Source organism: Eurosta solidaginis, chromosome 1 (assembly GCF_040869045.1).
Source record: "Eurosta solidaginis isolate ZX-2024a chromosome 1, ASM4086904v1, whole genome shotgun sequence".
NCBI lineage: Eukaryota > Metazoa > Arthropoda > Insecta > Diptera > Tephritidae > Eurosta > Eurosta solidaginis.
The window spans coordinates 361475408-361501188 of record NC_090319.1 but is presented as its reverse complement, the minus strand read 5'-3'; positions in this window follow the sequence as shown (position 1 = coordinate 361501188).

Here is a 25781-nt window from a genome sequence, read left to right as displayed (position 1 = left end):
AACTTTAACTTTAGCTTAACCTTAAACTTTAACTTTAACTTTAAAATTAACTTTAACATTAACTTTAACTTCAACTTTAACTTTAACGTTAACTTTAACTTTAGCTTCAATCTTAACTTTAAATTTAACTTTATCTTTAACTTTAACTTTAGCTTTAACTTTAACTTTAGCTTAAACTTAAACATTAACTTTAACTTTCAGTTTAACTTCAATTTTAACTTTAACTTAAACTTTAACTTTAGCTTTAACTTTAACTTCAACTTTAACTTTAAAATTAACTTTAACTTTATGATAGAGATCCAATTTTATGTATTTGGCCTGTTGCTAACACCGAACCTTTTTCGAACCTTTTAGAACCTTTTCGAACCTTTTTTGACAAATATCCGTTACGGTTTTTTTTTATTTAGTCGCCAAGCCCGCGATAAAATCTATGCAATAGCTTAATAATAGCAATAATAACTGATATGCCATCGGATATAATGCTGGCGCACAGGCTGACTAGTATGCTAATTGGTGTGACCCTGATGCATATACTGACTAGTATGGCTTTTGGTACGATTCTAATGTGTGTAATGAATGACTAGTTTTTCGACAGGTATGTTGCTGATGCAGAGACTGGCAATTTATATAACGTAGAAATTCTCTCTGCTAAAAATACCAGTTGCCAATATGGAGAAAAGACAGAACTCTAACTGTTGTTGTTATTATTTTTTTTTTTTTGTATGAACGATAAAGACAATTCTCGAAGTTCTTGGTGAGTGTTATCGATGTTTCTGGTCCTTTTCTAGATATAGATCCGTTACGTTACGATAACAAGCAGAATTAAGGTACTATCCCGACCATTTCCGGAACGATTAATATGGCCACATTAAACCTTCAAGTAGCCAGAGCCTCGTCTGCTTAATATGTGTATGATATATTCATATTTGTAACAGGAGGGAATCCGCGCGTAGGTGAGGTTCTTAACTGGGTTGCGGTAACTCTGAAGCTATATAGTTGTGTATTGCGCTTATCAACCCCCTGAATCCCTATTAACTTCAAGAAATCTAACTATGGTTTCACTGCAGGATTCCTGCTCACAGCTAGAGGCTTTTGTTTGTGTTTTCTTTTCATTTGGAAACAAAAGACAATTTTTTTTTTCTCATTTTATGGTGCCAGCGCTTTATACAACTTCAATGCCAGCGTGTGGTTAAAAGCTAATATAATTACTCTCGTGTGTTTTTGTAAATTCTCTCTTTGATCTACCCACAAGCATTCGTACATAAATGTCAAAAGGTTATAAAAACAGCTATTGTAATGTGTGTACTACGTGCTCGCGGAAGTGCGGTTACAACAAATTCGAAAATTTTAAAGTTGTGGAGCAGTGCGGAGAAAATGTTAAAGATTGAAGAAGACCAACTATGAATATTTTTATAAAGTTTTAGTTAAATTTTTTCATGCATTTTTTGTATGTACGTATTCTGTTACTCCCTTATTTTTTCAGCTTTAAGTTTTTACACTCATTTTCGTTCTGCATTCCCTCACTGTTTGCGGTTCATAGCGAACTTGTTTTCATCTTTCTTGTATCAGCTTGTTTGCGTTGTTTTAGTGAATAGCCTTTTTATTTACTTACTTTAGCGTGAATTATTTTCAGTATTTGACTATTCTGAAGAGTTCACCTGTAATTTCAAAATTGCGGTGCTATAAATTTCAAAGAGCTTCTCATAGAGATAATCTTTGTCTTCTTTCTTCTTCTATTACCTTTTTGTAATATTATACCCAGTTTTGGCAGTTGAGCACTTTATTTATTTGAATTTAAATACCATTCAGTGATTTCCAAGACCATCTGTCTCTTTACGTTCATATGAAAGAAAAGCACTAGCCTACTACTCTATATCAATCGCAATTCCCACCTTTCACGATTACAAGCAAGTAAATAAGATAAGACCGGTACAAGTCGTCGCTAATAGGTTTGTATTCCAAAAAACGCAGTTTGATAAAAGAACAGGATTAAGCCGCATTTCTACAATACAAATAGGTGACATATTGAGTGGGACATTCCTGTCGGATACATGTAAGCCCAACTGCTTCCTGGCACTGGACGCATTTCAGAGTTTTTGGTAGTACTTACCATGAACAATGCGTTAAACAGGAAAATTTTAAAATTAACAGTATCGGCTTGAGTGAGTCATGTGAGTTTTGGTTTGGGTCAAAATATCTGGATGAGTGTGGTAGATACTGTATTTTACATAATTTAAAATGTGCATCACCACTTAGATCTGCCACGAGCTCAAGGAGGCTTGAAGGCAGATCGAACGACTAAAGTATTACATCGTCATTTGATATTAGAGGAGTAGAGCATAAACATGTAAGTTGAAAGCCAGGTGACAACTGAGGCAATAATCTCGCACAGCACAACAGCAAAGTGTGTGCTAAGGTGCAGAGAGTTACTAGAAGTAATCAGGCTCTGGTGAGGCACACATCTATATTAGGTCTCCGGTGATATGGGAATAGGTGTTGGTTAAAAACAGTCAGCAGGTGTAACCCTAGAAGCTGTGCAGCAGATGTCCTAACAAACTTACTCTTATCACCAAAAAGAGGTGACAACAAGCTAGTAAGTACCACACTTATAGAGCACTGACTTCAGACGCTTTTTAACTAGGCCTTGTCGGTAATTGCATTTGAAAGAATTGCGATTTAAAAGAGTCAATGGTTGAGTGTGTTCGTATCCTGCGGCAGATTCACACTCCAGCCTTTGAAATTTAAACATCTACAAAGTTTTTGATTTATAAAGGATTTCTTCAGTAAACTTGTAGAAATAGGTTAGGATAGGTTAGGTTCACGTGCCTGCCGTCCGCATCGGAGCAGCACACTTAGGCCTTTATAGGCCCATTGTGAAACCACACGGATTTGTTCCTACTATCCTAATCAAACCATGTCGTTGAGTTTGTGAAGCTAACTAAGCGTCGAGTATTGACCTCAGCTGTATTAGTCAGATCTACAAGAAACATCTTGCCCATGAAACGTTTCCTTTTTCTAACGAGGGCTGGACATTTGCAAAGTAGATGCCTAACAGTTTCAGGTTATTCTTCGTTGCCGCAGCTTCTACAATAATTATTAAATGGATCGCCAATCCTTTCCGCATGCGGTCGAATACAGATGTGACCAGTGAGAGGACCCACAACTAAGGAAAGATCCCTCTTACGGAGGGTGAGAAGCTCATGCGATCTCTTCTCATTCTATTCCGGCCATGTGAGTTTGCCGTGTGGCATCCAACATGATGCTTCCACCTAGCTCCCGCTTCCATCAGTAGAGCCTCCTTTATCTTGAGCTTGCAGGTAGAGAGGGGCATATCCAATCTCTTCCAGTATGGCGAAAGTGGAAGGGTGGTACCCTTTCTTGCAAGCTCATCTGCCATATCATTAACTGGTATGCTCCTATGCCCCGGAACCCATACCAGATGCAGAGTAAACTGTTCAGCCATCACGTTAAGTGATCTGCGACAGCCTACTACAGTTTCAGAATTAGTTGTGACAGAGTCAAGGGCTTTCAGCGCTGCTTGACTGTCTGAGAAAACATAAATGTGCCTCTGAAAGACTACTTTCTGCCTTAGGCAGTCCACAGCATCTTGTATGGCTACAAGCTCGGCTTGAAATAAGCTGCAGTGATCCGGAAGGCGAAACGAGCTTTGTATGTCCAATCGTTCTGAACAGACACCCCCTCCGACCCTGTTTTCCAGCTTAGATCCATCTGTGTACATCTGAATGCTGTCATGGCAATGTGTGTCATTCACCCAACGTTCCTTCTCAGGGATTAATATCACGTATCCCTTGTTAAAGTTGGTATGTGGTTTGCAGAAATCTGTCCATTCTGGTAAGCAGAATCAGTCTAAAATCTCAGTATGATTGCAGTGAGACCATGTGATTAATTTCCTCAGCCTAATAGCTCAGCTGCTCATGCTGCATATTTAATGCCTACTATATCTATGGGTAGGTAGTAGGTCCAGTATTACATTCATAGCCTCCGTTGTAGTTTATTGGATGGCTCCGCTTATGCACAATAGTGCAGATCTTTGCACCTTTGCACTTGTGGAAATACTATTGACACATTTAGTTATTGTGAAGTTCTCACGAACCAAATAGTTCAACCTAACCTCCCTATCTGAAACCAACGTTTATGGCTTATATTAACAACTCATGCTCAAGCAACTCCCATCGCCTTGTGAGGATAAAGATTTCATTGTTATCTTTTCTTTAAATAAAAACTGCATATAGCAAACCCGTAAGGCTTAAAAAAATTTCGACAATTCACAATCACGACTATTCATAATCCCGACATAAAATCCTCACATACACATCTTCGGTATTGTTCTATTACTTTAGGCACCTCTGCACAACAACACTTACCCGATCCACGTTTCTCCGTAGGAGAGCTTAGGATACGCTTCGAAAAAATAACATTTGTCGATCCAAGACCGGCTACGTTATCCGAATTATTTTAATTAATTTTTTTGGATTGTGTATTATCGGCATTTGGTGTTGCCGGGATTTGACCTAGTCGGGATATTATGTTGTCGGATTATAGCTTGTAGGAATTTCGTTATGTCTGGATTTTGTTTTGTCTGAATTGTGCCTTGTCGGGAATTCTAAAAATTATAAGGATTCTGAAATACAAAACTATGAACCCAACTGGTCACGTTCAGCTTTTATCGACGCTTTCCTATAACCAAGCCATACATGAAAAAATTCTAATATAAAAAGAATAGATTCAGATACAATTCGTATGTCATTAACTGAGTAAATAAATTATTGCATGTTTAGTTTTTATCACAGTCCAAAAGTGTACTTCAAAATAAGACGGAGAAAATTCAAAAGTCGCTCCTATTTTTTAAATATTTGGTACGGCCCATGAGGTAGAATGGACTGGGTTGTCAATATAGACCGAATGTGTTCATAGCCTCTTGACGTTATTTTCCAAAAATGTTGCACGAAATTTGTTTGCAACTGGGGTCGCCCTCTGGAAACTCAGACAAACCTATCTGTTACAATGAGAATCTTCGCAGAACTAGTGTTATATATAGGCTCCGCTATAAAAAAAACTATCACTTAATATTTAATAATGATGCTCGCTCCTATAAGCGAATCAGAAATAATTGGGAAATCTTTGCAAATTTATGTAAGAATAAAAAATATTCCTAACTGATCTTAGTAAAAATACTAAAGTCGATTTCGTACTTATTGGGAAAATGCTACGATCTTATACTAGACAAGTCCCTCTCTTGTTGCTCTCACTTTTAAAGAAAATGATTTTGAGCATTAGAATGGGTTACGTTACAAATTGTTGCGCAACTGGCTATACGGCGTTCTTAATATCCTTGCGTAGACTTTTTATAGTTTCTTTATCTGATTTTTTTATATTTTTTTGTAAAGGCTGAGGGTTGATTGAAATGTAAAATCAACAAAAAAAAAACGCTAATGCTCTGACGCCAGGCGCTATTTCATCTGAACTATGCAGCATTTGTATTTGCTTTGATTTTTCCTTTTTACTTCGTCTGGGGTTTTTTATGGCATCGCTTTATGATTTACTGTAATAAATGCATTTATATGTATGTAGGTGATATGAGGTCATAGAGGCCAAATAGGCTTACATTTACAGCAATTTGAGATACTGTAGAAAAATTAAATTTAAAGCTTTAAATTGAATAAGATTTCATAAATTTTTATAACATTAACAACGTACAACTTGTTGGCCTATTTAGTGCAGATAAACAGAGAACAATTTACTTTTTTTAATAACACTATGCAAATTAAATCACTTCAAGTAACGAGCTCTTTTTTATAAAATTTTAGCTAAACTATTCTAGCACTCACACCCTAATATGTGTGACTTTTCTTGAAAGTGTTTGATACAAAATTTATACTTTTGAGCATTTTTTATATCTTTGAGGAAATTGAACCTCATCATTTTGGTTCCATGCTAAAAAAACAGTGAAGTGGGTTTAACCATGTCACATTGTACGTCTGGCTGTCTATATGTTTAAACACGAACGAGTCTTTAAGGTTTTGAGATATTTCTACTCCAGGACATATTTAAGTCATTTACGAAACATTTCTCCTTACATGTTATTGCTGAAAAAGGTAATCAACCTGAATACCAAATTATGAATAAACCGACTACTTATTACGAAATGCTTGACAAGCTGTAGGACAATGAAAATGATGCTCACCGTTAGGAACTTAAGTATGCTCTGCTCAAAACATAGGAAACCCACGCCCGTTAACTCGAAATCAATGTCTTTATATGGAAGGCCATTGTCAACGTGATGATTGGATATGGTCAGTGTGTCTTCGGATGTCATTAATTGATCTGATCCTCACAAATCATTGAGAATACCTTTGAATTAACTTTTCAAAGCAGTTTCTTTCAACTGGAAATATAGTATATACCCCTGCAGAAAAAATGGAAGAAGGTTCCGCAAAGCAAATCTTTTCATCTACGGGTTTATTGACACTGGTGCTTATCGAATGCAGTGCAGGACAATTGGTAGCAACGCTTGCAACAACAACGCTGAATTCTTAGCTACATATATGTATTTAAATTAATCAATGAAGGGTAACGACTATTTCTGAGTCTCCTACGTCTGAATCAGCTACGAACGCGTTCCTAGGACAGCTGCCATTTTTAGGACACAAACGGAATCGAGGGTATAGAATTAGGACCAGTACCGTCACTTAAAGTAATAATTCGAAACTAGTGCAATTCGTTACTGAGTATGCTGTTATGTTTTGTTTTCGTGTAAAATTCAAAAAGTAGTACCATGTTTCAAAGGGCTGATCGATGTTTCAAATAGAATTCGGCTAGCATATATGCCATCATCAGTTAATGACATTTCGAACATTGCCTAGCAAGTCATGCCATCTAACCCTGGAACAATATTCCGTCCAAATGGGGTTTAAGTCTTCCTCCGCCTGCTCCTCATAACTCATTGGATGTTTGCATCTTCTCCTGCTTCATAATACGAGTGTCAATAGTATACTTTCTAAGCCTAAGCTTTTATTCGTTGCGCTAAGTACACTAAACACAAAACTGATACAGCTTGTCATTAAACCTCTTTCGATACAAAGCGTTTTCATCCCTTGAATACTCCATTAGCCATTTCATCTTCTCTACAAACCGCTCATGATAACCACACATCAAGGAAGGTTTAGTAGTATGTTGAAGAATACTCTCAGTGAGAAGGTGCGGCATCCGGGCGGCAAACTTTCCGTTTGTTTTTGACATGTAATATTAAAAGATTTCGCATTAGTACGTTTTGCACGAGTTGTTCATTTACAGTTTTACGCGGTATGCGGCGAACTTTCTTTTCCATACCTTAAATCTAACACCGTGGCCTCTAAATGCGCTTCTTTCTCGTGGACACTGTGGTACAAGTCGTAATGCCCTAATATGCTAATGCCTTGCCTTGTCTATCATCCTTCGGAATAGCAGCTTACTTGAAACATTTAAATAAAATTTATAGATTGGGATATCGGGCTTATAATAAACATGACTGAATCGAACCATTTTTCATATCGCGTGGACTTTACTTTGCACCTGCCTCAATTCGTCTACGCAATTATTATGAACTGCAAAGTGAACTGAGTTAACTCACTTTCGCTGGAATGCACAGTACAATATTTTTAATTAATGTAATGGACAAAAGCTCTCTAACACTTTTTGTGTAAAAAGTCTGCTAATGAAATTTAATTTGCCAAAAAAGGCACTTAAAATGCAATCACATTCATATGCAACTTTAGTGAGAACATACTTTTTTCATTTTTCCAAAACCTCTGAATGTACAAATTTAATCGACACATTACCAATACGTTTTTTTAGGTTCTTTTCAACACCCGTTTTATTATTTTATATGTTCAAAAAAAATATTAATAAAGAACCATACGCTAGTAGTACACCGCTGTTTTTTGATTCAAAGGTGCTTTAGCCAAAAAGTGGAAATAAAGTCTGAACAAATAGTAGTCACGTGAACAAATCATTTTGCAGACGAGTCAACAAAAACACATAGTAGCAGTCATATACACACACATACGTATATATATACAGTACAGTCGGAAAGTATTAGAATAAGATGAAAAAAGTTGTTGTTGTCAGCTTACCGTATCATTTATTAAAATATTATTCACAAATTAGCAGTAGTTTTGCACATCCAACGTAGTTCTATGATCAGAAGACATTTTTAATGAATTTTATTGAAAGTTCCATCAAAATTTATAAGAACACAGTGAGTGTCTTACTTTAAGCGATTTTCTTGAAAATGGCCACCTTTTGCTTTGATGACTGCAGCACACAATTTCGGCATTCTTTCGATGATTTTTTGAAGTGTTTGATGTGGAATATTATTCCACGCTTCGTTCGAACAATCCCAGAGGTCAAGAAGGCTTGTTGTGTATAGATCTCTCACACATCGATCCAATTCTTCCTGCAATATCTCGATGCGATTTAAATCGGGGGATTGTTTTAGCCACTCCATTGTATCAAGATCACATGTGATTTTTTTTTTTTCATTCTAAATAAGAAGTACATTATTTTGGTGTATGTTTCGGATCGTTATCTTGTTCGTAAATCAATCCACGACCAATAAAATCAATGCCATATTGTATTCCATGGCGTTGGATTATACTGTGATACTGCTCTTTTTTAATAATTCCTTCAATTTTTTTTAGTAGACCAACGCCAGCGTAGCTGAAACAGCCCCAAACAATCACTGAGCCACCACAATGTTTCACAGTTGGCACAACGCAATCTGCTTTGAATCTTTCATTGACGTTTCTGCGAGCATATTGACGCCTATGGCTACCGAAAAGTTCAAATTTTGATTCGTCTGACCATAAAACTGATTTTCACTGATAAATCGTCCAGTCTATATGTTCTTGAGCGACTTTCAGTCCTTTCTGTTTATTTACTGGCCGTAGAAGTGGCTTTCTGACAGCAGTGCGTCCAATCATACCTTTTTCTTTAAGTCGGGCTTTGACTGTCGTGAGCGATATTGGTGAATCCAAGTCTTCATTGATTTCAGCACGATTTTCTGATGCAGATTTCCGTCAATTTTCCTCACTTATTGCATATATTTTGTTGTCTGTTAGTATTTTGTCCAGTTTCCCGATATCTTCTAATTGCCGTATTACTGAACACAGAGATATTTTCAAAACTTTGGCTATTTCTCGATAGTTTTTCCCTGTTTTTTACAAAATAATGATTTGGTCTCGTATTTCGACGGATATTTCCTTTCGCTTGACCATTTTCAATCTGGAAAAATACAACTCTGAGGATATTTCTACAACATCTTTTTTTTATTTTGTTCTAATACTTTTCGACTATACTGTATAACTATTTGTAAGGCAAAAAAAGAACACAGCTATCATAAAACCATTGAAGATATTTCCTCAACGAATGTGGGCGTTAAACTGAAACAAAGTTTTTGCTCAAAGCTACAAAAACAAGAACAACAACATGTAAACATAGAAATGTAAACCCTGCCTCTGTATTTTATTTGGTTTTATTCGGTTTTATTTGGCACAACAGTTTGTTTTTAGATTTCTTTTTTTGTTTGTGTATCTTTTTTTTATGCAAACAAGAATGTATTTAAAATTTTGCTTTTGTTTTGTTTGCATATAGATTCAACATTGTGGTTGGCTACGCTTTTTGTGCCTATGACAGCTTCTCTTACGAAACATCAGCCCAAATGTTCGGCCAACTTTCAAAGGCAAAAGGTTTTGCATGTTTTATCAACGTCATTCAGTTCAAACTTTGATCATTTCAGTGGAAGAGTCAACCGTAAAATCAGTAAAAGCTTTTTGGGCCGTTGAAACACTTTGTGCACTCTTTTTGGAACATGGCTTCTATTTCTCGGAAATTTGAGACAATACATTCTTATTTTGGACTTTTTAAGCAAATGGCGTTTGGTCTATTTTCATACAATAAATGAATATGTAGATAATCGAAAAAGCGGAATTATTATAAAAAAAAAAACACATGTTTCACTGGTTTTCTCTTTAATAGTTGTACCTACTTTAAGTTTCATTACAAACAGCAATACCAGACGATTTTATAGCTCGAGCCATTCGGTATTGCATTTCATATGCGCGCGGTTGAATACAAAAAGGTGTACACCACGTCGTATGAGCAACATTCATAATGAAAAATAATCATGATTATTGGCCATTAAAAAAATAATAAAAAATAATTAAAAAATATACCCCTTGTTTTAAATTAAAGACAATCATATGATTAAGAACAATTAAGTAATTAAAAATAATCAAACAATTAAATTAATCAAAAAATTAAAAATAATCAAACAATTAATAATTAAATTTAATTATTTGATTAATTTCAATTACTTAATTATTTTTAATTATGTAATTATTTCCAATTGTATGATTTTTTTGAATTATTAACGTGAAAGAGAAAATATTTGAAGTAAGAAATAAGTGGCTGAAACCAAATGTACTATTATATCTCCATACTTGTGTGTGAAATAAAAGATACATATTTATTCTTACTGATATTGTCAAGGGTCGCTGCTTTTTGTGAAAATTTTTAAAAACCAAATTGGGGAGCATAAATTTTGGCTTATTACACCACAGACGTAAATATATATCTGTGTAAATTTCTTTACCATTCAATAAGCCTACACATAATGAATTATTTGCAGAAAAAATTTATGTCGAAAACATGGTTGGAGAAGAAAATATGGCGGATTTCTCTGCGGACCACGTTATTCGTGATTCAACTTATTTACCAAAACGGATCAAAAGGAAAAGCAAGCTCGAAAGTTCGCATCAACTTCAAACAAATCGTCCTGTAATTTGATATTCGGGTATTCACAATTATATATCTGTATAATGCAGCCCATAGCACAAGCTCTTAAGGGAAATGAAACGTTGTGTACGGATATTTGCTTCCAGTGCGCATGACACTAAGCAACAAACTAAAGAAACTTAATAGAAGAAACAATACATTTTTAAGCTTTATTTCGGAAAAATTAGAAGCGCAGTTAAGGTAAAGTTTCAATATTTTCTTTTTTTTTGGCTCAAGAAGCAAATATTGCAATATCTACTTCTGTTTTAATACCAGATGTTAAAGTCAACTGGCTCAAGGTGTTGCAGAAGACAAACAGTGATTTGCTGGAAGATGTTATATACGAAAGAGTTGTATCAAACATATGCTTGTATCACCAACAGTGCAAACTTTCATTTGAAGTCGACGGTACGAACACTAACCAAACGTCATCGCGATCGAAATACTTCCATTTCGAGGATGATGGTAAATAACTTTGTTTACATTCAAAAATTATTCAAAAAATAATGAAAGTTAATTGTATATAATGAAAATGACCCAAGTGTTGCGCAAGTTTCAACTTCTAAAGAAACTTTGAGGATCTTTATTCAAAGTCAACTTTACAGCTACCTACGCGATGGTTCCATAGATGCGGAAATTTGAAAAACCCACCAAATACTGAAAGAAGCGCCAATATTATTTAACACTCTACTGCCATCTTCTGCCCCAGTTGAGAGGCTTTTCCCTTTCGAAGGCATTATAAATTCTCCAAGGCTTCAATCTTTGATGGATTTTTCATTTGAAAAACTAGTTTTATTTAAAGCAAATGCAAACAGCACTTAATCTTTTTTAACACGCTTATATAAGCTTTACTTGTTTGTGTATATGCAATTACACGTATATCGTGTAATATCGTGTAATTAGTTGGTATTTAATAAAACAATGTACTCTTTCCCTTGTTTGTTATTCTTATGTATCTATGTATTTCTTTTACGTTACTATACTGCCCGTTCAGAGATAAATATCTTTTTAATATTTTCTTTACTTTGTTGAATATATTATGATGCTGGAAAAACACAGAAATAATTAAAATTAATCAAAAATAATCATTTAATTGTATTAATTATGTAATTTAAATAATCAAAATTACTTGACATTAATCAAATAATTGTATTAATTATGTAATTAGAAATAATCTAAATTAATTAAAACAATCAAGTAATTATGTTTATCATTCCATAAGGCAAACGAAATATGAATTAAAAATTATCAACATTGTTTGTATTAATTATGCAATTAAAAATAATTAATTAATTAATTACAATTTTTTAATGAAAATAATTAATTAATAATCATTAAAAAGGCATACGTACTTGTGTTTAATCATTAAACATTTGTCTGAGGAAAACTCATTATAATTAATAATCATTAAAATTTGCTGCCATTAAAATCGTTTTTTGCCTCTGAGCCCAATGGCAGACTGTAGCACCACAATGGAGATTGGAGATAAATCGAAACACTTAAATTGATATTCAAAGTCGATAAAGTCTTGACCATCGTTAATTCATGTCCCATTTTAAAATATTAAGAAAAATCAGAAAACCGGAAAAGGCACAATTCGACGCGGTAAAAGCAACTAACTCCACTTTTCATTCGGAACTGCTTTTTGACACGAATGGAATAGAAGATGATTTTCGCGCACGAAATAATACAACTGGCCACCATATGATTTCCAAAACAAGCCACAACCTATCCCGCATTGGTCCGAACATGTTATCAAAAAAGACCCCAAAATAACGAGCCGAAAATTCTGTAGTTAACCGGTCATAGTCTTAAAATTTTACTAGAGGTATCTCGAAAACTCCCTACATATTTAAAATTATTTACACCAAAATCTATATGAGCCATGATTGAACCATGGAGTACATATTTATTATAAATTTAAAATTTGGAAAGTTTTGATGTCTGAATGTTCAGATAAAATCAGGATAGAAAGATTCAAAGGGTTTTCACAATAATTGGCACACAGGTAGAAAATAGTCAGGTGGAATCTACTGATTATATTTTTTGAAAAGAAGTTGAAGGGTAACTCGCACCGAGGGTTAGTTACTTGTGAAATGGTCCATAGATGATCCCTAAATTATTTCGTAAACAATCCCACAATAATTCGGAGATAGTCCTAAAATTATCCCGAAACAATTCCGAAATAAAAACAGAAACAATCCAAAGATTGCTTCGAAAAAGTTCCGAAATGTTTCCGGAAAAATTAGGAAACATATACGAAGTAACCCTACAAACTGTGCCAAAATAGTTGTCAAATTATTCAATACGCTGTCCGAGAAGAGCCCCGTAATTATTCCGGAAACATTCCTGTAATAGTACCAAAGTGATTCGGAAAACAAACCTAAACTATGCCAAAAATAACCTTGAAACTATTCGAAGATAGTCCCGAAACTATACCGAAACAGTCTTGAAATAATCCCTCAACAGCCTCAAAATTATCGCGAAATGATCTTGAAATAGTCACGAAATAGTCTAAATTAAATTAATTAAGAAATTGTCTGGAAGTTATCCTAATATAGCTCGAAATAATCTAGAAATAGTATGAATATAAGAGGGAAAGGAGAGTCTTCCATGGGGTAGATGTTTATTTTTTCAGAAAACCAGCCTTAAAGATGTTGTGTTTGTCAAAAGTCGCAAAAGTTAAAATATTAAAAAAAAATTGTTTGCTGGGTAAATTATGAGTTGTTTGGTTGAGAAGTGTTGGTATTATGAACTGAATTTTGAATATTGAAATATAAGTTGATATTTTCTGGAAGACTAACATTTAGAGATATCGAATCGATTACAAATTGGCGAGACTGGACCAACTTTTTTACACCGATTCCGAACGGCAAGGCAGATACAGACCACATTTTTTGTTTTTTGCGCTAGTGTCATTCACAAGAAAATTAAAAGACTCTGCATAACGTAAAAGATAAGAACAGAAGCTGAAGTAGTTATTAAGCGCCACGAAAAGCTTTAAAGCTTCTCACTTCACTGTCAACTGTACCTCGACAATAGACGCGAATCTTGAAACAAACATGAAAGGATCATACATTTATTTAGCAGGTGAGTAATGGCGACCCCAAATCCTCAGAGAACAAGGAGATGAGGTATGACCTAGAAAATCTACATTTCGTTAAAAAAACAACAACATTAACCCTTGACATCTTTAGGGGCTGATAGACTGCACAGGAATCGGAAGATGAGAATCTGTTGTACGACTTTATAAATACCCAACAAGGTGCTTAGCTCTCTTTTGACTGAAAAATGCTAAGATAATTCGGACAGGTCTTGGTCGATCAACTCGAGCGAGACTAACGCACAGCAATTTATTTTTATATATCTACATATGTAGGGCAAAAAGCATGTGTAAGCTTATTTTCGCTTTTACCTAATTTCATTGGTATTGGAGATCATTCTCTTGTTGTTATTGCTTTAACGATAAAAACACTATATTTTCGTGAGGAACTTGGGTTCGCCATTTCCTCGGATTTGCCATGATAAGATGAGGTTGACTATTGGGATGGAGAAGCTATTGTACTTAACAACACCTCATACAACTCCCAACTTAAAGCAAACTCATATCCTTATACTGAATCTTGCCATCGGTTATACTAAGGCCATTTCAAAATGATTGGCAAAATCATCAAATGATTGTTCTAGAACAACAATTGATCAGGGTAACTGTGCCGTTAGATGCCGCAGTTAATTAAGACGCGTAATTAGCTCTGTACAAACTGTAATACAGGTCTTTGTTGTTATTGACAACAGCAAAAACACTCTCAGTGTAGCAGACCGTTTCCGGTTATAAATCTTATTAGTTAGCACCATCCGCTAGTAGCCCGACTTCAGTCGATGAGTTTTTTTATCCTTCGTATTGGTGTATATTAGTCGCCTCGTAGGACAGAGCCTCCTGGACTGGTGTATGTTTTAGCCGCATAACCCTCGGATGTAAACAGAAGTCTCTCGAAATATTTTGCTTTACTCTGCTGCAGTGAGTTTTGGTAGGGTATATATCACTGTCAACCAGAAGCGAGTTGACAAGGCCTTTAATGAAACTTTATGAATGTCTGTGCCCAAAATAAGGCTTTAGTTCTGTCCGGACCAAATTGCACTTGGATTTCCATAGGAGGGTATCGAATACAATTTGTGAGTAATAGCACAAGTTTCTATACTTTAAGAAACAGGAGGCCACTGCCATTCGCGGCTCCGCTACCTAAAAGTAGAAGCTATCCGTTTTCATAAAAGAAATATACATTTATAATAAAAATTTTGCATGTCTTTTGCTACACTCAAACACTTCTCAAATAATAACTAGCTGCCAAAATGATATACTGCGAATTAGGTCACGAAAATATTTTCGGGTTTGACAAAATTTGAAGTGAGTTTCCAAATTAAAGTTAAATAAGAAAACTGGCGTGATTGCGGAAAGTACGTTTTGTTAGATTGCGGTCGCTCAGAAGTGTGCATCAACTACAAAATACTACATGATATGAACATATGTACAAATGTTTATAATATCTACCTAAATAAATTTGCAAGTATATTTACGTATGTGTATACAATGTATACTATACATATATCTATCTAACTAAAGAAACGCGGGAACTCGTTTGTGTATTAAGCAGTCGACCTTATACTACATTGAGGTGAAGCAATTGCAACACTAATATCCTGATTATCTCTGAGATACTAACAGACAAACAGCCCGATTGGCACGCAAACTCAACCACATGCACCTTCCTGTATGCGCGGTCACTGTGTGTATGTGGATGTGTGTGTATTTGTGCGCGATATGTTGTGTATGTACAGCACATGCAAGTCACGTAAATGCAACAGCCACATGCAATTGCGAATTGCCATTGCAATTTCAATTGCAATTACTTCTACATTGGTAGATATGTACATACATAGCTGCTTGAGTGTGCAGCAATCAAGTTGGCTAATCCGCGTTCCGCGTGCCACATATGGCCTTAAATTCGAGTGCAGCTCATTTGTTGTGCTCATTCACTTAATCAAGTGGGTAAACATTCACAGAGGTCGCAATTAAATTGAGAACAAAGAACATTCTATCTAAGCCCTCGTGTGCGGCTGCTTATACGATTTGTGTTGTTGTTGTTGTTGCCGTTGTTATTTCTTACAACAACTTTTATTGGCCATTTACTATCTTCATCCATATTGCTATTTCGTGTAATTGTATTTGTTCTTTGTCATTTATCTATGTACGTACGTATTGTAAGAATGCTTTGCGTCTATATTATTTGATTATCCCTAATTGTTGTTTTTATCATTATTAACCAGTGAGTTATTTAATTTGTTGTTTGCTCTTTTACACTCACCTGTGGTTGCTCTATGCACGCAAGAAGATAAAGTCGCAATTAAAAATATTAAATTAAATGCAGTTGTGTGAAATATTCTCAATGTGCTTCAATTAGAAAGATATTATTTTGTGTCCTGGTTACAAAAGCTTACAATATTTGGATTATTTAGCTTTTGAGTGGCTAGTAAATTTTATTATTGCATTAATGAATAGGTTGAAATATAAAATAATTTAAAAAATTTTTAAGATAAACGGTTTTATTGAAAACAATACTTAGATTAAGTAAAAATAATATTAAAGCTAGAAAATAATTAGGTAGTTCCTAGATACTAGTCATCACATTCCTCATCAATCTAAGGCGTTCATCAGACAATTAAATAAAAGCGTTAGATGCGCGAAATATCTCTTGCTCCGTTCTTGTCTTTTCACGCGGGTGGACGTGCGGTATCATCCTCGACTCAACGTCAATTTTATTGGGCCTTTTTTTGCGTTGAGTGGAAAATTAAAATAGGCCACAATGTTAGCATCTGTGCTTCCCTTGGGCATTTTGGCTGCCATGGAGTTAGGGTGGTTTTCTGCACTCCTAAGAGGAAGCAAAAACTCATGAAAATATAAAAACTGGCGTGGCGTAATAAAAGCCACTTCCCTGTCCCCATACAAAGAGCTTTAAGAATGCCCACGCCCATTATTTTTTTGTGTTGCTTAATTGAGTATTATAAAATATTATTTTTATAAATAATTTGACATATATTTACCTTATTTTGGCTATTTTATTTTGTGAATCAAATGTGACTCCTGAACGTAGCCAAAACAATTTTTTTTTACAACGTTCAATGAGTCACATGTGAACATATAGGACCATAAGAAATAATTTGGCGGCCACCGTGGTATGATGGTAGCGTGCTCCGCCTACAACACCGTATGCCCTGGGTTCGAACCCCTGGCAAAGCAACATTAAAATTTTAGAAATAAGGTTTTTCAATTAGAAGAAAATTTTTCTAAGCGGGGTCGCCCCTCGGCAGTGTTTGGCAAGCGCTCCGATTGTATTTCTGCCATGAAAAGCTCTCAGTGAAAACTCATCTATATCGCAGATGCAATTCGGAGTCGGCATAAAACATGTAGGTCCCGTCCGGCCAATTTGTAGGGAAAATCAAGAGGAGCACGACCCAAATTGGAAGAGAAGCTCGGCCTTAGATCTCTTCGGAGGTTATCGCGCCTTACATTTATTTATATTTTTAAGAAATAATTTAAGATTTCGAATCACAATAACGGTAAATTGATATATAAATGTCAAAAGCGTATATTAGTGTGCTTTTTTGTTTAATTGAAGTTGGAAGTATATACAAAAATTGAAGAAAATGAGAAAAAGGTATCAGAAAAAAAATTTCGAAATTTTCTTTCGTTTTCCTAAAGTTGAGGTCTTTTGATATATGCTCACATAGAATTCACAAATATATAACGCCACGTTGATCCAAGAAAAAGTCTTTAAATTGTATAAAGAAATGAGCCACATGTCACTCATGAACTTATTTCAATACGCTATTCACACATATGAGTCATTGGACAGGGAAGTTGTTAAATACAGACATAACTGATCGTAACGGGTCATGAAAGTCACTTGGCAACAGACCACATATTGGAAATTAACTTTCATATACATACTAAAATAACAGAAAATTTTCGAAAATATGTAACTAAAGAAATATTAAAATCATATATATTTGATACTGAAAAAGCAGCTCGATTTGCATACTATGCAGTATTTATTGCATACATACATCAAACTGCAATTTTTATTGCAAAAAGTGAAATTCTTTTTATGAACACGGATATATTAAAAATTAAAAGCAATACCGAATCTACATGGATAATTAAAATAGAAGTTACATCTATTTCACTGGAACTTAATAATTTTTATGTGAATACAACTTGGCATGAGACATTAACTATTGTAATTCACTCAACTGAAAGTGACTTAAATTAAATTGATTTCAACATCATTTTTGAACATGTGAGTAACCACAAAGAAGACCTGCTATACAACTAGAAATCAAGGAGACATACTCATGCATTATAAATTGGATACAACAAAAACTTTCTTACAAATATCGTACAAACAAACATTGAATTGGAAAATATAAACACATTAAATTGTATAAAAATACAAACACGCGTAATTGCATATAAAAACTGAACATATTGTGATTTTGAAGATTGGATACGAGAAAATTTTCTTACAATTATCAAACAAAAAAAAATTTAGAACTCATAATATTTTAATTAATTGAAAACAAAAAAAAAAAATTCTATTGAGAGTCATAAGTAAGACCAGCTGAACCTTAATCAGGTTATGCTATGCCTCACATTTTTAGAAATTTCACGCGCACAACGCTTTTATTTAATTGCCCTTTTTTATCATTCTTTTAGTTCATTTAGTGACTCATTATTACAAGGACCCTATCCTGACATTTTGTTACAATCTAAGTCCTAAATACATAAACCTTCCAAAGACTTCCCTCGACTCAGCGCCACGTATGCTTGTCCCTCCTCGAACTCCAAAGTATTTTGATTTCACTTCTACCGGAGTGTATATAATATTTTTGCCAAATATCACGATCCTTCCGCACCTACCGGGATTTTTTTTTTTTATAAAGCGATTTCTATTCATGTATGTAATATGTGTTTCAAGTATGAGCCAAATCGGACCACAAATACGGGTTTTTTGAAATATTTCGATCCATGCGTCACATATCGGATTTTTTTTTCTTATTATTGCATTGTCATGAGTTGAACTATGTTCCAAGCTTCAAGCTTCCAGCTTATCAGGAAGCTACTTAAATTTCAATTACAAAATTCTGTTCGCCACACAGAGTCAAACTAAATAAAATCATTTAAAAAACTGAGGAAAACTAAGTTCGGGTGATTGCTAACGTAATTTATCTGTACGTGTACTCTTTTAACTTTTTTCTAAATTGTTGAGGCAGGTTCGTAAGAACCTAACAAATACTGAATTAGTCCGTAGTGTTACCAGAATTTTGTTCAACGACCAAACTGAAAAACCGTATCAGAAACCAGGACCTATAATATAAAATAATTCCGTTCTTTTGGCAAATAATAGAAGCTTTGTGGGACCTATGCTAGTTGCAGCTTCTAGATCTGATAGCTGGGTCACTCCTAATTGCTGGAGTCTTGGTGAGCGCAGGGTACGAGCACAGTTACCAACCCTCACTTCTTACATCTGCTATCACTGTCTAAGCCTTATTTAAAAGCATAAAGATGGCAGAAGACAGTGTCCATATGGAATATCCATCATAAGCCTTTGGTTCCCTCTTTTAAATGATAACTTTGTTTTAAAATGTAGGACCTGTGCATGATCTTCAACACTTTGCAGACCTATGCTTGTTTGTACGCCTTTTTTTCTTGGTCGATCATGTGCAGCGCTCGACTTCTGTCAATCTTCCCCAGTTCTATGGAAATGTGTACGGCCCATGTTTTTTAGAAGGATTTCTTACATTCTAACACACTTTTAGATGTTGTGCTATGAGAGATTATAGCCTTAATTTTTACTTGGCTGTCAATGTAAAAATCGAAGCCATTCTTATCAAGTGCTTCTACTACTTAGTCACTACTTGCGCTTAAAAAACACTGCAGTGATCTGGCGGCGTGTAGGATTTGTTTGATTCCGGACCTGTGCAGTAAACCGCAGACCCTACTCCTTCTATTGTTTTTTGAACCATCGCCTTGTCTGTCATTTGCGCGCCCTTGCGCTAACCACCTCTTTCGTGGCTGTAAGAGTCCCATCGAAAAAACAAGTAGGATATTTTACGATATTATATTAAAGAGTATAGCAGACTAAGCGTCTCTCATCCTCTGAACTGGTCAGTCAATAAAGACGCCCGTTTTATAGCAAACAGTTGTACTTTAAAATTAAAATTTTCAATGGATAACAAACCATGTTTTATTCTTCAATTCACCATATGGATCATATTCAAATGCAAATGAATCAATCAGTTTCGTCATGTGGAATGTTTTACATCCCTAAGTAGAATTCTGTAATCCAGTTATTTCAACATATAAGTATATCTCGAAAAATTGTTAGTTTTCAATCAGAGCTGCTTTCACAAAAACATACGATGCGTTAAGCTTCGACGAGCTTTTTTTAGTACAATTTGGAAGGTGCAACGTCAAGCAGATTATGAAAGCTAAAATGTACCCTGCTGAGCAAATGGTGTGAGACAGTTCCGCAAAGCGACAGTTTTGCACTACATGTTGAATGACTACTTTCAGATTGGTGCTTATTGGATATAGCGCCACACATACCTACAGCGCTTAAGTCTGATTCTATTTCAGAACTTGATACGACCAAACTTATTAAGAACGCGTTCAAAACGTATGCAAAGGTACACAAAAATTCAAACTAGTACCACCTCTTAGTGCAATTTGCTGCGGGTTAGTGTTTAGTGTATGCTTAAAGTTCTAGCAATGTATGTAGCTCAATTGTAATTATACATACATTCCTTAGCCCGAGGTTCATTGCTAAGTCGGCAGCTGTTTAATGCATCAACAAGTCGTAAATAAGTGTGCCTCATTTGAATATGATTATTAGTAGGTATATACATATATGTGTGTTAATATGATGTTAAGTACATAAGTGCTTGGGGAGTTGGCACAATTATACGGTTATGAATATTGATATTAAGTCAGAATCGCTTTTGCTTCAAACTTATTACCGAACATTTTGGTTAGGCAATAGAGTTCACATGAGCGAAATCACCAAATCAATTAATGAAAATTAAAGAAGGTTGAAAAACAAGTCGTTGATTTGTATATAAAGGCGAGACTGAAACCGCAAAGAAGGAAAGTGAATAAATGTAAAGAGGATGACACAATGAAGGCAGAAAAAACAATATTGTAACAACGTAGATAAATTTTTTAACAATACTAACAATGCTTATGATTATCGTCACTTTTGCGAGGCCAAGGCATGGCATGGAGTGGAAAGGAATGGAAAGAAATATAAAGGAAAGGAAATAAAGGGAAAAGAAAGCGAACGAAAAGAAAGGAAAGCAAAGAAAAAAAAGGAATGGATAAGGAAAAGAAAGGAAACGAAAAAAAGGAAAGGAAAGCAAAGGAAATGAAAGCAAAAGAAAGGAAAGGAAAATAAAGAAAAAGAAAGGAAAGGAAAGAAAGCAAAAGGAAGGGAAAGCAAAGGATAGGTAAGGAGAGGAAAGGAAAGGAAAGGAAAAGAAAGGAAAGGAAAGGAAAGGAAAGGAAAGGAAAGGAAAGGAAAGGAAAGGAAAGGAAAGGAAAGGAAAGGAAAGGAAAGGAAAGGAAAGGAAAGGAAATTAAAGGAAAGGAAAGGAAAGGAAAGGAAAGGAAAGGAAAGGAAAGGAAAGAAAGGAAAGGAAGGGAAAGGAAAGGAAAGGAAAGGAAAGGAAAGGAAAAGAAAGGAAAGGAAAGGAAAGGAAAGGAAAGGAAAGGAAAGAAAAGGAATCCCCATCGGGTTAGGGGGTTAGAATATACCCGCGGTAGGTAAGCCCGTCATAAGAGGCGACTAAAATACCAAACAGATTCAAGTGGTTGTGTAGCGCAACCCATTCAAAGTGTTTTCAGCGGAAAATATAGCCTCTCCAATCCAATCGTCAACCTCACCTATCAGTGGCGGATCCTGTTTCATTACTAGCCGAGGCTCTAGCGGCCCGAACTCCTTATTGATCTAGGGGGTGGGAGGACGGGATGGCCTGCACGGTCGCATTGGGTCATACCAAATCGTTCCCGAGATGGTCGGACTTGGTACCGGATCTTCATCCGGCAAAGGGCCATCAACATCGATAATACTCACCAAGGCCTTCGGGGAGTGTCCATCGCTACAACAAAAAAAAAACAACAATAAAGAAAAGGAAAGGAGTGGAATGGAATGAAAAAGAAAAAAGTAAATAAAGAAAGAGGTAAGAAAAGATTATCAGTCAAAACAGAAAACAAAGCCAAAGCCAAAGCCGAAATGGAAACGAAAACCGAAATAAAAATTTGTTATCGGTCTGTTATCTTAATTATTTGTTATCGGCATATTATCGATTTATTAACGACGACTCATCGGTTTTCTATAGAACAGATACCGATAATTTGATGATAGTAATTCGCTGTCGATAACAATGAAATTGATGAAATAAAATGCTATCAAGTGCAAACTTAGCACGTACAAAATATATGCTACGTATATTCACGCGGTTTGATGAGAAGTAAAGTAATATAATATATGTACAGATTATATTTTTATAAGTATATACAAAACAACAATACAAATAACAGTTAGTAATGAATTTAAGTAGCTGAATACAAAGCCGAGTAAGAGTTTGCCACGTATCAAAGGAGTGACAGATCTTTAAAGACAAGTGGTGCCATTAAACAATGTTGCTTCTTAACACTCTCACTCACTGTTTGACTGGCGACATTCCTAAGAGCTGCAAATTATTCCTAAAGCGTTGATTTGTCAGTGGCTTTGTAAATATATCAGCACGTTGTAGTTCTGTGTTGACGTATTTGAACTCAACTAATTTGGCCTTTTGCAGATCTCTGATGAAATGTAACCTTATGTCGATATGCTTTGTACTATGGTGTAATCCCGGATTTCCAATTAGTCGAATTGTGCCCTGATTATCGATATTAAGAGCCGTAGGGGAATCCAGGTTATAACTAAAATCAGCCAAAAGTTGTTTAAGCCAAACTAGCTCTTTTGCTCCCTCACAGGCGGCCATGCACTCGGCCTCTGTTGTTGACAACGCAACAGTCTTTTGACGGTGGCTTCTCCATGTCACAACGCTGTCGTTTAATAGAAATGCATAGCCGGTTGTAGATCTTCTTGTATCAACATCACGAGCAAAATCTGCGTCAGTATAACCTTCAAATTTAAGAGAATTACCTGACCTATATTCTATACAGTAGTCCATGGTTGCTTTTAGGTAGCGAAAAATCCTCTTAACAGCTTGTACGTGGGAGCTTTTAGGATTTTCTGTAAATTTGCTCACTTCACCAACGGCATATGATATATCTGGTCTGGATACTGTAGCAGCAAACGTCAAACAGCCAACAGCTTCTCTGAATGGGTACTTTACAGTAGCTTCCTCACTACGTTTTGATAGATATGTGTTACCGTCACTAGGCGTTGAAATACCTTTTGAATCATCCATGTTAAAGCGTTGAAGAATTTTCTTTATGTAAGAACGTTGGCTAATTTTTATAGACTGGTTTGGTATATCGCGATAAATTTCAAGCCCAACATAATAGTTGTTTTCACCATAAGTGATACGAAATTCGTTCGATAGTTTTCCAATGAATAAATTTAAAGCGGATTTGTTTTGGGATAATATCAACCCATCATCAACGTATAGAAGCAAAATAATCTTACTGTTTTCAATATTGCCGTGAAACACACAATGATCAGCATTAGACTGCTGCATTTTAAATGTTTGCAGAAATTCCACAAACTTTGAATTACGAGATGCCTGCTTAAGCCCATACAGACCCTTTTTAAGGCGAAAAACTTGATTTTGAGCTTGAGAGACATTGATGTCTTGTGGGATGTCCATATAAATCTCCTCATGGAGTTCTCCGTATAAAAAGGCAGTTTTGACATCGAATTGCATCATCTCCATGCCTTCAAAGGCTGCTACCGCCATAGCCACTCTCACTGAATCATATCGCACTACTGGCGAATATGTTTCTTTATAGTCGATACCAGGTTCTTGTCAATAGCCTTTAGCCACTAATCGCGCCTTAAACACTGGTTTTTGATTTGGGTTTGATTTAATTTTAAACACCCATTTGCATCCCACAATATTTTTATCACGGGGTTTTTCTACCAACTCCCAAGTTTGGTTAAGCTCAAGGGAATTGATTTCATCATTTATTGCCGCTCTCCAGTTCACGGCGTGTTCCGAATTTATGGCATCTTCACATGAATCTGGTTCTAAAATAGGTGCTAAACAGCCCATGTAATCGTATCCAAATCGCTCTGGTGGTAAAACTTCCTTACGCAAGCCATACCTATTATGCTCTCTTGTATCAGGAACAGAACTTTGTAACGTAGAACCATTTGATGTATTTGGCATATCGGTTGCTGAAGTATCTTTTTTCATAGAATTCTTCGGAGTGCTGGACATATGCGGCTGGAAAGACGATGAAACGTTTTCATCTTGTTCAGTGTTTTCATTACTCGTATCACCCTCGTCATCTTTGCTAAATGACCCAATTCTAATTGCCTTTTCATTAAAAAGAACATCGCAACTAACAATTATTTTTGCTGACTCCTGATCGTACAAACGAAAATTTTTTGCTGAAGGTTCATAGCCAACTAGATACATTTTCTTTGCTTTAGCATCCCACTTTTTCCTCCCTAGTTGTTTGGGCAGATAAACCATGCATTCAGTGCCAAAAACCTTTAAGTGACTCAAATCGGGCTTCTTGCCAAACCAGTATTCAAATGGCGTTTTTGCCCGACTAGCCGGTGCTGATCGATTAAGAATGTATACGGCCGTTCTCACTGCTTCAGGCCACAAAAATTTGTTTAGTCCGCTGGCCAACAACATCGTCCGGGCTGATTCTTGAACAGTCCTATTGTCTCTTTCAATAAAGCCATTTTGCTCCGGGGTGTATGGTGAGATTTTCTCCAGAACAATACCATTATTTGACAGCAGCTCAGCTACTTCTTTATTTATAAACTCGGTACCATTGTCGCACCGTATGTATTTTACCGATTCGCCAGGCATGTTGCGTAACATAGAAATAAAACATCTAAGTTTTTGAAGAACTTCAGATTTGTTGGATAAAAAGTAAACGTACCTGAAGCATGTGCATTCATCCTTAAGCAACATGAAATAGCGAACTCCGCCGATACCAGATTCAGACATAGGGCCGCATAAATCCATATGAAAATATTCGCACTTGCGTGCTTCGCGTCGTATTGCAGCTCCATGTGAAGATCGATGCATTTTTCCTCGCTTGCAATCTACACAGAAGAAATTGTTGTGTTCCGTCACATTTATGCCATCAGCTAAACCTCTGTCACACATGTTTTTGATTGTTGCTGTATTTATGTGACCAAGTCTGCAGTGCCATTGCTGCATTATATTGATTTTTGCCGAATTTGCTTTATAATCAGTTCTTTGCTTAAATAACATTCTAAATTGATTTTGAGAGTCACGAATACCGGCGGCCAACATGTTTTTATTTTTGTCTATCAGCACACATCGTTTAGTTTCCATCAGCATTGAAAACCCTTTTGTTGTTGCTGAGCCTGTAGAAAACAGGTTTTGTTTTAGTTGAGGAACATATTGAACGTTAGTGAGAACGCGAGGTATCCATTTGTTGTATACAAGAGCATAAATTTTTACATTGCCGCACCCTAGGATTGGTAATTTCTCATTATTTGCAATGTAAACAAATCGTTTGGAATTTGACAATTTTAAATCGGTAAACCATTCTTTATGTGAAGTCATGTGTTCGGTAGCACCTGAGTCTGCGATCCATACGTCATGGTACGGCGCTAACAAAACATCTGACGTTGATGCAGTAAATGCTACTTCATCACCGTTCTTGTCTCTCTGCT